The sequence below is a fragment of the Octopus sinensis genome, linkage group LG10 (genome assembly GCF_006345805.1).
Source record: "Octopus sinensis linkage group LG10, ASM634580v1, whole genome shotgun sequence".
In the NCBI taxonomy this organism is placed as follows: domain Eukaryota; kingdom Metazoa; phylum Mollusca; class Cephalopoda; order Octopoda; family Octopodidae; genus Octopus; species Octopus sinensis.
In genome coordinates, this window is record NC_043006.1 from 102,608,936 (window position 1) to 102,621,435 (window position 12,500).

General features: G+C 37.8%; 1 pseudogene; it reads left to right on the top strand.

The window, feature by feature from the left end:
- Window positions 1-3,164: 3,164 nt before the first annotated feature.
- LOC115216863 lies at window positions 3,165-3,283 on the top strand (annotated as a pseudogene).
- The last annotated feature ends 9,217 nt before the right edge of the window (window positions 3,284-12,500 follow it).

Consider the following 12,500-nt stretch of genomic DNA (forward strand, 5'->3'; position numbering starts at 1 on the left):
TCCCTTCTTTCTTTCTTTCTTTCTTTCTTTCTTCCTTTCTTCCCTTCTTAATGCCCTTCTTTCTTTCTTTCTTTCTTCTTTCTTTCTTCTTTCTTTCTTCCTCTTTCTTCCCTTCTTTATTCTTCTGTCCTTCTTCTTTCTTCCTTCTTTCTTCTTTCTTTCTTCTTTCTTCCTTCTTTCTTTCTTTTTTTCTTTCGTCCTTCCTTCTTTCTTTTCTCCCTTCTTTTTTTCTTTTTTTCTTTCTTTCTTTCTTCCTTTTCTTTTTTTCTTTCTCCTTTCTTTCTTCTTTCTTTCTTCTTTCTTTCTTCTTCTTCCTTCCCCTTCTCTTTCCCTCTTCTTCTTCTTCTCTTCTTTCTTTCTTTCTTCTCTTCTTTCTTTTTTCCTTCTTTCTCCCTTTTTCTTTCTTCCTTTTCTTTCTTTCTTTCTTTCTTTCTTTCTTTCTTCCTTTCGTCCCTTCTTTCTTTCTTTCTTTCTTCTTTCTTTCTTTCTTTCTTTTCTCTTCTTTCTTTCTTCCTTTCTTCCTTCTCCCTTCCTTCTTCCCTTCTTTCTTTCTTTCTTTCTTTCTTTCTTTCTTTCTTTCTTCCCTTCTTTCTTCCCTTCTTTCTTTCTTTCTTTCTTTTTCTTTCTTTCCTTCTTTCTTTCTTTCTTTCTTTTCTTTCTTTCTTTCTTTTTTCTTCTTTCTTTCTATCTTTCTTTCCTTCTTTCCTTCTTTTCCTTCCCTTTGCTTTCTTCTTTCTTTCTTTCTTTCTTTCTTTCTTTCTTCTTTCTTTCTTTCTTTCTTTCTTGCTTTCTTTCTTTCTTCCTTTTTCCTTCTTCCCTTCTTTCTTCCCTTCTTTCTTCCCTCTTTCTTCCATTCTTTCTTTTCTTTCGTTCTTTCTTTTCTCTACTTGTACACCTCATTCCTTCCGGTTTCCTCATTTTCCTTCTTTCTCAGTATGCCTCAGTCTAATATGTTTGTCTCTATCTCACTCTCTCCCTCTCCCCCTTACCTTCCATATCAGTTTATCTTCCCCTCTTTTCTTGCTTTCTCTCTCTCTCTCTCTTTTTGTTTCTCTGTCAGATTATCTCTTACTCTTTCCTTTTTCTTTATTCTGTTTACCTTCTCTTTCTCAGTTACCAAGTCTCTCCCCTGCCTCTCTCTCCCTCATCAACTCTCCGTCTTCTCTTTTCTAAGGCAGCTATCTGGCAGAATCGTTAGTACGCCGGGCGAAATGCTTAGCGAAATTTCGTCTGCTGATACGTTCTGAGTTCAAATTCCGCCGAGGTCGACTTTGTCTTTCATCCTTTCGGGGTCGATTAAATAAGTACCAGTTACGCACTGGGGTCGATGTAATCGACTTAATCCGCTTGTCTGTCCTTGTTTGTCTTCTCTGTGTGTAGCCCCTTGTGGGTAGTAAAGAAATAGGTATTTCGTCTGTCTTTACGTCCTGAGTTCAAATTCCGCCGAGGTCGACTTTGCCTTTCATCCTTTCGGACTCGATAAATTAAGTACCAGTTGCATACTGGGGTTGATCAAATCGACTGGCCACACCTCCCCCAAAATTTCGGGCCCTGTGCCCAGAGCAAAAAAGAATTTACTTTTATTTTCTCTTCTTTCTTCCTCTCTCTGTCTCTGTCTCTCCATTCTATTAATATCTCGTGCAACCCACTTCCTTCATCCTTTGAATATAACTTCCCATGGATTGAAGAAGAATTCTCCGTTAACCGTATGAAGGTGTATACCAGCGTTACAATAGCTGGTGGATCCGATCAACCCCTCAGATGGATGGAATGTAAAGGTAATAGTTTGGTGAAGGTGCGGGATGGTTTGAAATAAACATTGGACCACACGTGCACCCACCAACACATCCACCCACAAATGTATGCAGAGAGAAATGAGGTGGAGGAGAGAGATAGAGAGATTATTATGGCAATATACAATAGCCTAGTGCAAGGGAAGTAATTGGTGACACTGGCAGTAAATAAAACAAATTTACGGCCATGAGTGTCCAGGAGATCGATCGACTTAGCTACCAGGCTCCGGATTGAATTAAGGGAATGAACGTATAATTGGCCGAATATTCCTCAGACATATGTAATCCCAACGTTATTCTCTGTTGGAATCGGTGTGACACAGCATTTGAATTATCGGTGCAATCCATCAGCCAGCCTTCTGCTCTGTTTCCATCATCTCAGTTGCGCTCACAAAGAATTGCTCGACCCATCGCCGAAGAAAATGATACGTTTTCAAGATGCCATGAGGTGGGATCAAACCCGGGACCTTGTGTTTATGAAATTAACTTAACCTATTTCTTTATTACCCACAAGGGGCTAAACATAGAGGGGACAAACAAGGACAGACATAGGTATTAAGTCGATTACATCGACCCCAGTGCGTAACTGGTACTTAACCATTCGGCCATAGTGCGCGTGCGCACATACACACACAAAGCTTCTATAGTTTCCACCTACCAAATTCCACACACAAGGAATTGGTCGACCGGCTCAAGATATCGCGCAGCAAGATGGAAGCCGAGACAACGTAATTATGAAGAGAACTACTTAACCGTATGGGCGGAAAAAATCCATCGGACAGCTTCCGTACAGTTTCTGTCAACCTAGTTTATCCCAAAAGGATAAGTCGATCCAAAATTTATCGAAAATGACATTTGCTTAAGATGTCATGCTGTGGGATCGAACCCGGGATTTCTGGATTGCTGCTCCTGATAGAGACGGCTTGAACGCCTTTTGGTATGGCTCTTACCCGTTTGTGCTAATCTCAGCTTAAAACTCTCTCTTTGCTCTTCTCTTTCATTGTTCCTTGGTTTCTTATTCCCTCTTTCTTTCTTTATATTCCTCAGTTTACCTTCTTTCTCACTTGATCTGCCACTCCCTCTATTTCTTTTTGCTTTTCTCTCTTTTCCTCTCTCTAATCTTAGCCTACTCCCTTCTCATTTGACATGTCACCCTATCTCTTTCTCGGTTTTCTTTCCCTTCTTTCTCTCTCTCTCTCGATTCACACCTCACCCCCCTCTCTTGGTTCATCACTCCTTTTCTTTCTTGATTTCTCACCTTACTTCTCGTCTCTCCCTCAGACACAATTTCTCTCTATATCAGTGTTTCTCAACCGTTTTATGTTACATAATGATCCGATTTTACTCGGATCGGCCCTCCTAACCATTCAATATTACGGCCATATCACGCTGAAAGCACCAGTTCTCGTCTGATCACCGAAGTTAAGCAACGTCGAGCCTAGTCAGTACTTAGATGGGTGACCGCTTCGGAAACCTAGGTGCTGTAAGCGTCACACATTTTAGGCGTAGGAGTGGCTGTCTGGTAAGTAGCTCGCTTACGAACCACATGGCTCCTGGTTCAGTCCCACTGCGTGTCACCATGGGCAAGTGTCTTCTACTATAGCCTCGGGCCGACTAAAACCTTGTGAATGGATTTGGCAGACGGAAACTGAAAGAAGCCCGTCGTATATATATATATATATATATATATATATATATATTATATATATATATTACAGTTAATCCAAACAAGAAAACACAAAAAAACACAACAACGCGAAGACGTGGAACAAATATAGTATTATTGGACGCTCAGGAAAGAAGGAAAGAAGGAGGGTTTAACGTTTCGAGCGGAACTCTTCGTCGGAAACATAGGAGAAGGAAAGATCCAGAGAAGGGAAGACAGAGGAAAAAATTTCGCAAACGGTACACACGAGGTCATATATATATGTATATATATAGATGTATGTATATAGATATATATATATATATATATATATATATATATATATATATATATATATATATATATATATATTATATATATATATATATATATAATATATATATATATATTATATATATATAATATATATATTTGTGGTGTCTGTGTTTGTCCCACTCCCAACATCACTTGTCAACCGATGCTGTTGTGTTTACGTCCCCGTAACTTACCGTTTCGGCAAAAGAGACCGATAAAATAAGTACTAGGCTTACAAAGGATAAGTCCTGGGGTCGATTTGCTCGACTAAAGGCGGTGCTCCAGCATGGCCGCAGTCAAATAACTGAAACAAGTAAAAGAGTAAAAGAGATTAAATATTAGGAGAACTGGTTAAACCATTTTGTATATTGCACATAAATTTTGACAGCAAAATCTTACATGGACTCTCCCAAGGGCCAAATGGACCCAGATTGAGAACCACAGAACTATTTCACCAATAACAGTAACAGCAACCGCAGCTGCAATGACAACAACGATTGTTCGTTAGGTATCTTTGAGCAGATGGCGGCGTGCGGTATTTCGTCTGCCGCTACGTTCTGAGTTCAAATTCCGCCGAGGTCGACTTTGCCTTTCATCCCTTTGGGGTCGATAAATTAAGTACCAGTTACGCACTGGGGTCGATATAATCGACTTAATCCGTTTGTCTGTCGTTGTTTGTCCCCTCTGTGTTTAGCCCCTTGTGGGTAGTAAAGAAATAGGTATTTCGTATGTCGCTAGGTATTGAGTTCAAATTCCGCCGAGGTCGACTCTACCTTTCATCCCTTCGGGGTCGATTAAATAAGTACCAGTTACGCACTGGAGATCGATGTAATCGACTTAATCCGTTTGTCTGTCCTTGTTTGTCCTCTCTGTGTTTAGCCCCTTGTGGGCAGTAAAGAAATAGGTATCTTTCAGCAAGGGTTGAAGTTATGTGCGACTCAGACGAGATCATTGGTTACCAACGCTTATAGACATCGGCAAACATTGATCGACAGATATTGATGTACAGATGTTTAAGATGAAAATCAATGAAGGAAATCAATTTCAGCAGTCTGAACAGACCTGTAATTGGCTATCAGCACTGTTCCTCTTCTCTTTGATTCAATTATAACTAAGTAAACAAACAAACAAACAATAGAATGGAGATATTTAAATTGTGTCCTTTACACAGAGTTTACATTTCACTCTTGAATACCCATGTTAACCTCGCGCACTCAGACACACCTACACCCGGGAGCCACACATTTACACACGTAAACACACGAAAGTACAAAACACATTTACATAGACACGAGCCAACGAAGACACCTATAGGTGGTCGTTCAATTTGCTAGAAATAGCAGCGAATTCTCTCTCTCGAAGTCACACAATACAGACATACATAAAAAAAACATTTATATACCCATGAGCCAAATAAAAAAAAAACATAGGTGGTCATTCGATTTACTAGAAATAACAGTTTTCGAAATCACACTACGCTGTTAAAAAATGCCATACCGGATAATGTAAAGCTTGATAAAAGTGCATGGAAAACGGGAAAAACTGGATGGTCACGGATGGAATGCCTTTTGAAATTGATCATGGACCCATTTGATCGGAGGTGGTTTGTGGCTAAACAAAAAACAAAAACAACAGCGACAATTTGTTTACCTATATATATATATATATATATATATATATATTATATATATATACATATACTATATATGCATGAGTGTGATTAATACATACATACATACATAATATATATATATATATTATATATATATTATACAGCATATATACATTATATATTATATATATATATATATATACACACGCATATATACATATATATATATATATATATATATATTATATATATAATATATATATATATATATATATATATATATTATATATATATATATATAAAACATATATATACGATTATACACTCACACACACACATATATACATATACATACAGACACATATACACAAACACATACATTCACACAGGACAGATATACATGAAGACGGTTTCTTTTCTTCTTAACAAAAGAAGAATTACTTGCTATATTAAAAGAAACGTACCACTTGGTCATGTTCTTCGACGATATTAAGTTAATCCGGACAAGTAAAGCTTTTGTGCCATGTCTGAGACGTTATAATAGGTTTGCTAATTAGCTGTCAGCTATGAACATCTCATCTAATGATGTGTCGATTCAGTACGAGAAGAAACCAGTAGTTATCTGCCATTTCTTTATTTTGTCGGCTTGAATAGATCTTTAATGGACTTTCTTTTTTATACCACCTCTCTCTCTCTTCCTCCCTCCTCTCTCTCTCTCTCTCTTTTACACACACTCACACATGCACGCACACACACATACATACACACACACAAACACGCGTACAAATGTGTGAGCATATACAGCATATGTATATAAGTATATAAATATACATACATAAGTATATAACATACATACATACATACATACTATATATATATATATATATATATATATATATATATATATATATATTTGTATACACGCGCATATATGTATATATATGTATGTATATACATTTATAATACGCATGCACAAAGATAAATACACACACATATGCGTACATATATGCACACATATACTTCGGCTTGTATGGTGTTTTCTCTTTCCCTCAATATATACACATATGTTTGTGTGTGTTCGCGTCTTATCTTTCACTGTTTACACACACACACACACAGACACACACAGACACACACACACACGCACCACACACGCACACTATAGATGCATACACAGATGTCTATATTCATACATACATACATACATATAAAAATATACATACACATATATATATGCATTATTGCTAAAGTTGACTCCTTTACCATTACTACAATTTTACCGCCGGAGAAGTGTTCGTCAGATGACATAACAAGGAATAATTGTTCGATATTAGCGAAATCATTGTTGGCTTTTAATGCCGTAAGATGGCGCACTTTAAACTTCCGTTTGGATCTCTTTGCTTGCGTCCTCTAAGTCAATTAGATTTCATTTCGTTGCTGCAATTTGTCAGGTAGAATTGATCTTCTTGACGCTAATTTTTATCTTATCGCTGTATTGTTGTTTACAGTATCGCCGTATTATATGATATTTTTCTTCACCGCTTAGTTGTCATCGACTGGCTCATTATGAGTAGAGCGTCTTGTTTACGATGATTGACTTGTTGGTATCGAAATGGTCAATACCTCGTTATTTTAAATGTTACACCTATCTGGAGAAGGCAATGGTTTTCTTCTTATCTTCATTGCTAAATGCTTTATGACTGACAGAAACGACTTTTAAAACTGCCTTCGCTCATATTAATATATAATGTTTCTGTTTTGTTTCCCTGTCTTCTGCTCGAAATATTACCTTAACTTTATTGACAATTTCTTTAGTTAAACATTCTTTTCATTACGGGAACATATCTGCCTTGAAGTTCTGTTGAGATTGTTCTTAGTGGCCCTTCGAAGTTTATTCATTAATAAGTTGCTGATGTTTCTAGTTACAGCTATAGCTCACTTTTCGACGTCTTCATTTATCAATTTAAGAGACTTTGTCTGGTTGATTACCATTTGTTTTAATTTTAGCTAACAAATGTTTAACTAAATTTGATTTAACATTTCTGATGAAGGGTGGATTAAACCAAATGATGTTCCATTTTCTGTTTGTTTCACTGCTGCGTACCTTTGTGTAAGAAGTTGATTTTTAAACAATTTAAACCGGCCATTTTTGTTAACGATAATGCTACTTTACACGATAAAATAGATGTTCTACTTATATGGCAACGTAAACCCTTTTATATACTGTGAAGATGTTTAGAATCTTCATTTATGTATATGTGTCTTTCGTTCAGCTTTCAAATGGTTGATGTTTGTCAGTCTGTAAGTTTAATTCCATATATAAGGAACAACTTACGCTATGTTGGTGATGGCCTGACTCTTTGAATGTGCAAATTAAATCTTTTCCTTACTTCCAATGTGTGACTGCTAAAGGCTTTCATTCATGTTCTGTCCCATTGCTGTTCTGTTTTTGTTTTTATTGTTTCTATGGCATACAATCCAGCCAGCTCACATAGCTCAGCATCATAACATCTGCCCATACATTCATCTTATAAGTTGTTACTGCTCTTCACCTATGAAGAGACGATGCTGAAAAAACAAACAATATTTTACAGTGCTGCGGCTACTTCCAGTAAACAACAATCTGTATCTGTTGTATGTTATATTCTTCTTATTTTCTGCGCCCTTTTCAAGCCTAAGCTAGGCTCATGGGCCCGGTTTCCCGGTTTCTGTGGCGTATGAGTTCCCCCCGGCTGGAAGGGATGCCAGTCCATCGCAGCGTTACTCAAGAAACAGGAAGAGAGAGTGAGAGAAAGTTGGGGGGAAAGAGTACAACTGGGGACACCCCCCGTGTTTTCGCTCAATAAACACACACAAACCGCGATCCTCCGACCGCGAGTCCGCTGCCCTAATCACTGGGCCATTGCGCCTCCACATTGTATGTTATATACTTACAGTTAAATGGACATGGTTAACATTCCTGTGTTGAGATATGGATACAATACAGTGCGGCTGGTGGTATATGAATACAAAATGTTTTTGGTGATTTATCGACTCATCCAGTAACTTTCCATAAATGCGTCCTTTTAAAGACAGTGGTTTGTGGGTAGATATGGATCAAATTCAAGTAGGACGAGCGGCTCTTATTAAAAACAAAAACTCCATCATAGCCATGTTAGATACCGTCTTTTCACAAAGCTACTGCATACTTTTTTGATTTTGAAAGCTGTTATTTCTAGTAAATCGAATAATCACGTATGTTTTTTTTATTTTGCTCATGGTTATATAAATGTTTTTTTTTTATGTATGTCTGTATTGTGTGACTTCGAGAAAGGGAATTCGCTGCTATTTCTAGCAAATTGAACGACCACCTATAGGTTTCTTCGTTGGCTCATGTCTATGTAAATGTGTTTTGTACTTTCGTGTGTTTACGTGAGTAAATGTGTGGCTCCCGGGTGTAGGTGTGTCTGAGTGCGCGAGGTTAACATGGGTATTCAAGAGTGAAATGTAAATGTTGCTCTTGTTGCTGTTTAATCCCAGGTCAGATCTGATCGAACAGATTTCAGAACAAAGGTGTTTAGCCGTAACCATCCTACCTTTTGTTTCAGTACGAAGAACTGCATTGTCTAATGTCTTGCTCATTTTTACCTACCATGTGTGTCGCAAGTAATTCTCATTGTATAGAATGGAATATTATTTGTTGTGTACAGTCCCTTGTGGATAATATACACGCATTGGGACTGAACCTGGAACCATGCGGCTGCAAAACAAACTTCTTACCACACAGCCACGCCTGCGCCTATATTTACACACACACACATACACACACACACGCACACATACACACACACGCACACGCACAAATACACACACACACACACGCACACACACGTATGTGTGCAATGTGTGGGTGTATGTATGTGTGAAACTCTATCTATCTATATATATCTGTCTGTCTGTCTGTCTATCCGTCCGTCCATCCGTCTGTCTGTCCGTCTGTCCGTCTGTCTGTCTGTCTGTCTGTCTGTCTGTCTGTCTATCTATCTATCTATCTGTCTATCTACCTACCTACCTACCTACCTGCCTGTCTATCTTTCTTTCTGCCTGCATAGCCGTCTGTCTACCTGTCTGTCGCTTTCTCTCTCTCTCTCTCTGTTTGTGCTTATGTGTGTGTGTGTGTGTGTGCGCGTGATTCGAATGCCTCCCGATTCTCTGTAGGAACTGAATTAAGCACGGCAAAGCTTTGAAACATTTATCACTTTACAAATGTTTCCTGCTGCTTGCAGGAAATCATTTCAATCAGATGAACCGAGTTATTTAAAAGTGACGTGTTTTGTACAATACTACAATGTAGTATTGGTGATAAATTTCAAGCCATCGATTTTAAGATTAGTTGTCTAGTAATCAATCCACTTGTCCATCTGTGACCACAACAACGAGACTTTTTAGATATTTTGTTTTAATAAACATTGATCTTCATTCGATCATTTCGAATGAAGATCAATGTGGATTAAAAATTCTTATTTCTTCTAAGTAATTTTAAGGTCGGATGTTTGTAGAAGAGGGAGACATTCAAACGGAACCATATACTAAATCGATTCGTAGAAAGCTATTTATGGCTGCTTCGTGTACATCTACAATGGAACTTTTGCATAGTCACTTCAACAGCTAGAAATAGCAACCAAATCAACCTGAGTTAATCATATCCTAACTTCTTTAAGAAAGAGGAAGAACCTATTGGATCCTGTGATCCTAGATATAAAACTGACAGGCCATCGGTAACGACGACGGGGTTTCTGTTGGTCAGATCAACGGAATATTAACGTGCAAGTGGCTGAGTACTCCGTAAACGTAATTCTCAAGATACAGTATGACACAGAAAGGGCTGGCCCTTTGAAATACAGCTACTACTCATTTTTGCAGCTGAGTGGACTGGAGCAACGTGAAAATGAAGTGTCTTGCTCAAGGACACATGGCGTCGCCGGGAATTGAACTCACGACTTTACGATCGTGAGCCAAACACCCTAACCACTAAGCCACGCGCCTTCACTGTCCTAGATAAGATAGGATGGACACGAATGAGAAGCTTTTGGCTATAAGACAGCGTGGAATCTGCTGGATTGAGGCTAAAACAACAACCAAATAATTTACATCAATACGGTTTATAGAGTTATTTCGTTGGGTTATTCCATTGATCACCGATGGCTGACTTGAACTCAATACTGAACAATTAAAAACAAACAAACAAACATTATTTTATAGAGCCACCACTATTTTCAACAAACAATAAGCTGTATCGTAGGTTACATACAGTTATGTGGACAGGGCCCAAACTACTCCGTTGAGATATGCATATAATATGGAGCTGCTGGTAGTAATAACTTTTTGGCGACTGTTGTGCAAATCTTAAAAATTGAAATTTGTATAATGTAAGAAATAAGTTGACATAGATGCTCCCATGAGGCACAAACGGCACAATGCATATAGCTATTATTGTATTGGGTTGTCCGGAAAGTTCGTGCCGATTTATAGTAGCTTACCTTTCGACTTATTTTAGAACATGGTTGAGTCCATAAAATAGGATTTGACTACACCTCCATTTTGAGCACAGTTTAAGCTATCTTTTCGTGAAAGACGGTTTATGTTCCTATAACCTGTGTTAATTATGTAACCCTTTAAAATGGAAGATAAGAAAGTTCATTTTCGGAACTTGATGCTTTGGAAACCAGACAAAAATTGCTGCAGCTCGGCTGGGATGTGTTAACCCACCCTCCATATTCACCAGATATTGCTCCTTCGGATTTCCACTTATTCAGGTCTCTGCAGAATGGCCTTAATGGTAAAAATTTCAATTCCTTGGATGACGTAAAAAGATACCTTGAATTCTTTGCCATGAAATCCCCTCAATTCTGGGAAGATGGTATTTTCAAGTTAAAGGAAAGATGGAGACGCATTGTGCAACAAAATAGTTCATATTTGGTTGATTAAAAATGTAATGGCAAGTATTTATTGACCTTTTCTTTCCTTTAAAAATCGGCACGAACTTTCCAGACAACCCAATATAACTGATAGATGTAATTTTATATAAAAGAACAACATAGAGTGGCTTATCACTAATCAAACATCCCTTCTGTGTTTGAACTTATATCTTCAGTTTCGTTGGTGGTAATCGGGTAAGAAAAATCTAAACTAGATGAGACTGTTCTATCGCTGATAAAATTTCTTACAAATGGAATAGAAGTCATCAACGAAATTTAACAAACATATCAAATTTTTGAGCTCTAACAGCTCCTATTGTTTACAGTCGCAAATTATGCGGCGTAAAACTGGGAATGCTCTAGATGATATATTACAGAGGGGTTCGAATCCTTATACTTCTGAGAACGTGAAAATGAGACATAGTAAAACAGACGCTTTGGCTGCAAGCTTATAATCGTGAAGCCCCTATTTTCTGTTGGTAGAGTGTTCACTGCTAAACGTCTTAAACGCCTCAGCAATCCCACATATACCACTCGACAGCCGAGCGAATAAAGAAGCTTCTACAATAGTGGTTCTCAGTAATTTTTTTAACCTATGGAATTCTTTAATTCCTACCTTACTCATTCGATGCTTAAAATACCCTGTCATATTTTATCATTGATCTTTTACTTGTTTCAGTCATGTGACTGTGGCCATGATGGGGCACCGCCTTGAAGAATTTTTAATCAAATGTATCGACCCCACTACTTATTATTTTTTAGATGCTAATTTACGGGGACGTAAACACACCAACACCGGTTGTCAATTAGTATTGGTGGAGGCACACACACACATACAAACACACACACACACATATCCACCCAGTGATATTTTACGGACAGAATTCAAGAAAAAGTGTCTGTCAGCTCTGCCAATATTTTAGGCTTCAGAAGAGACAAACACAAAGTTTAGTTCAATAAAACTGATCCAGAAACATAGGTATCAAACATAAACTATGAGGGAGGGCCGAAAGCTTCGTAGGATTACTGTGAAGGAGTGATGCTAGAGCAGCAGAATCCTGCATGCATTAATTTCAAACCTTCTTATTAATAACTGCACTATTTCTTTCGAAAGCTGCAGGTTGTTGAAGTCTCGAATAGCAGAGAATCCTGAGGAAATTTCACCCGTACTTTCTGAT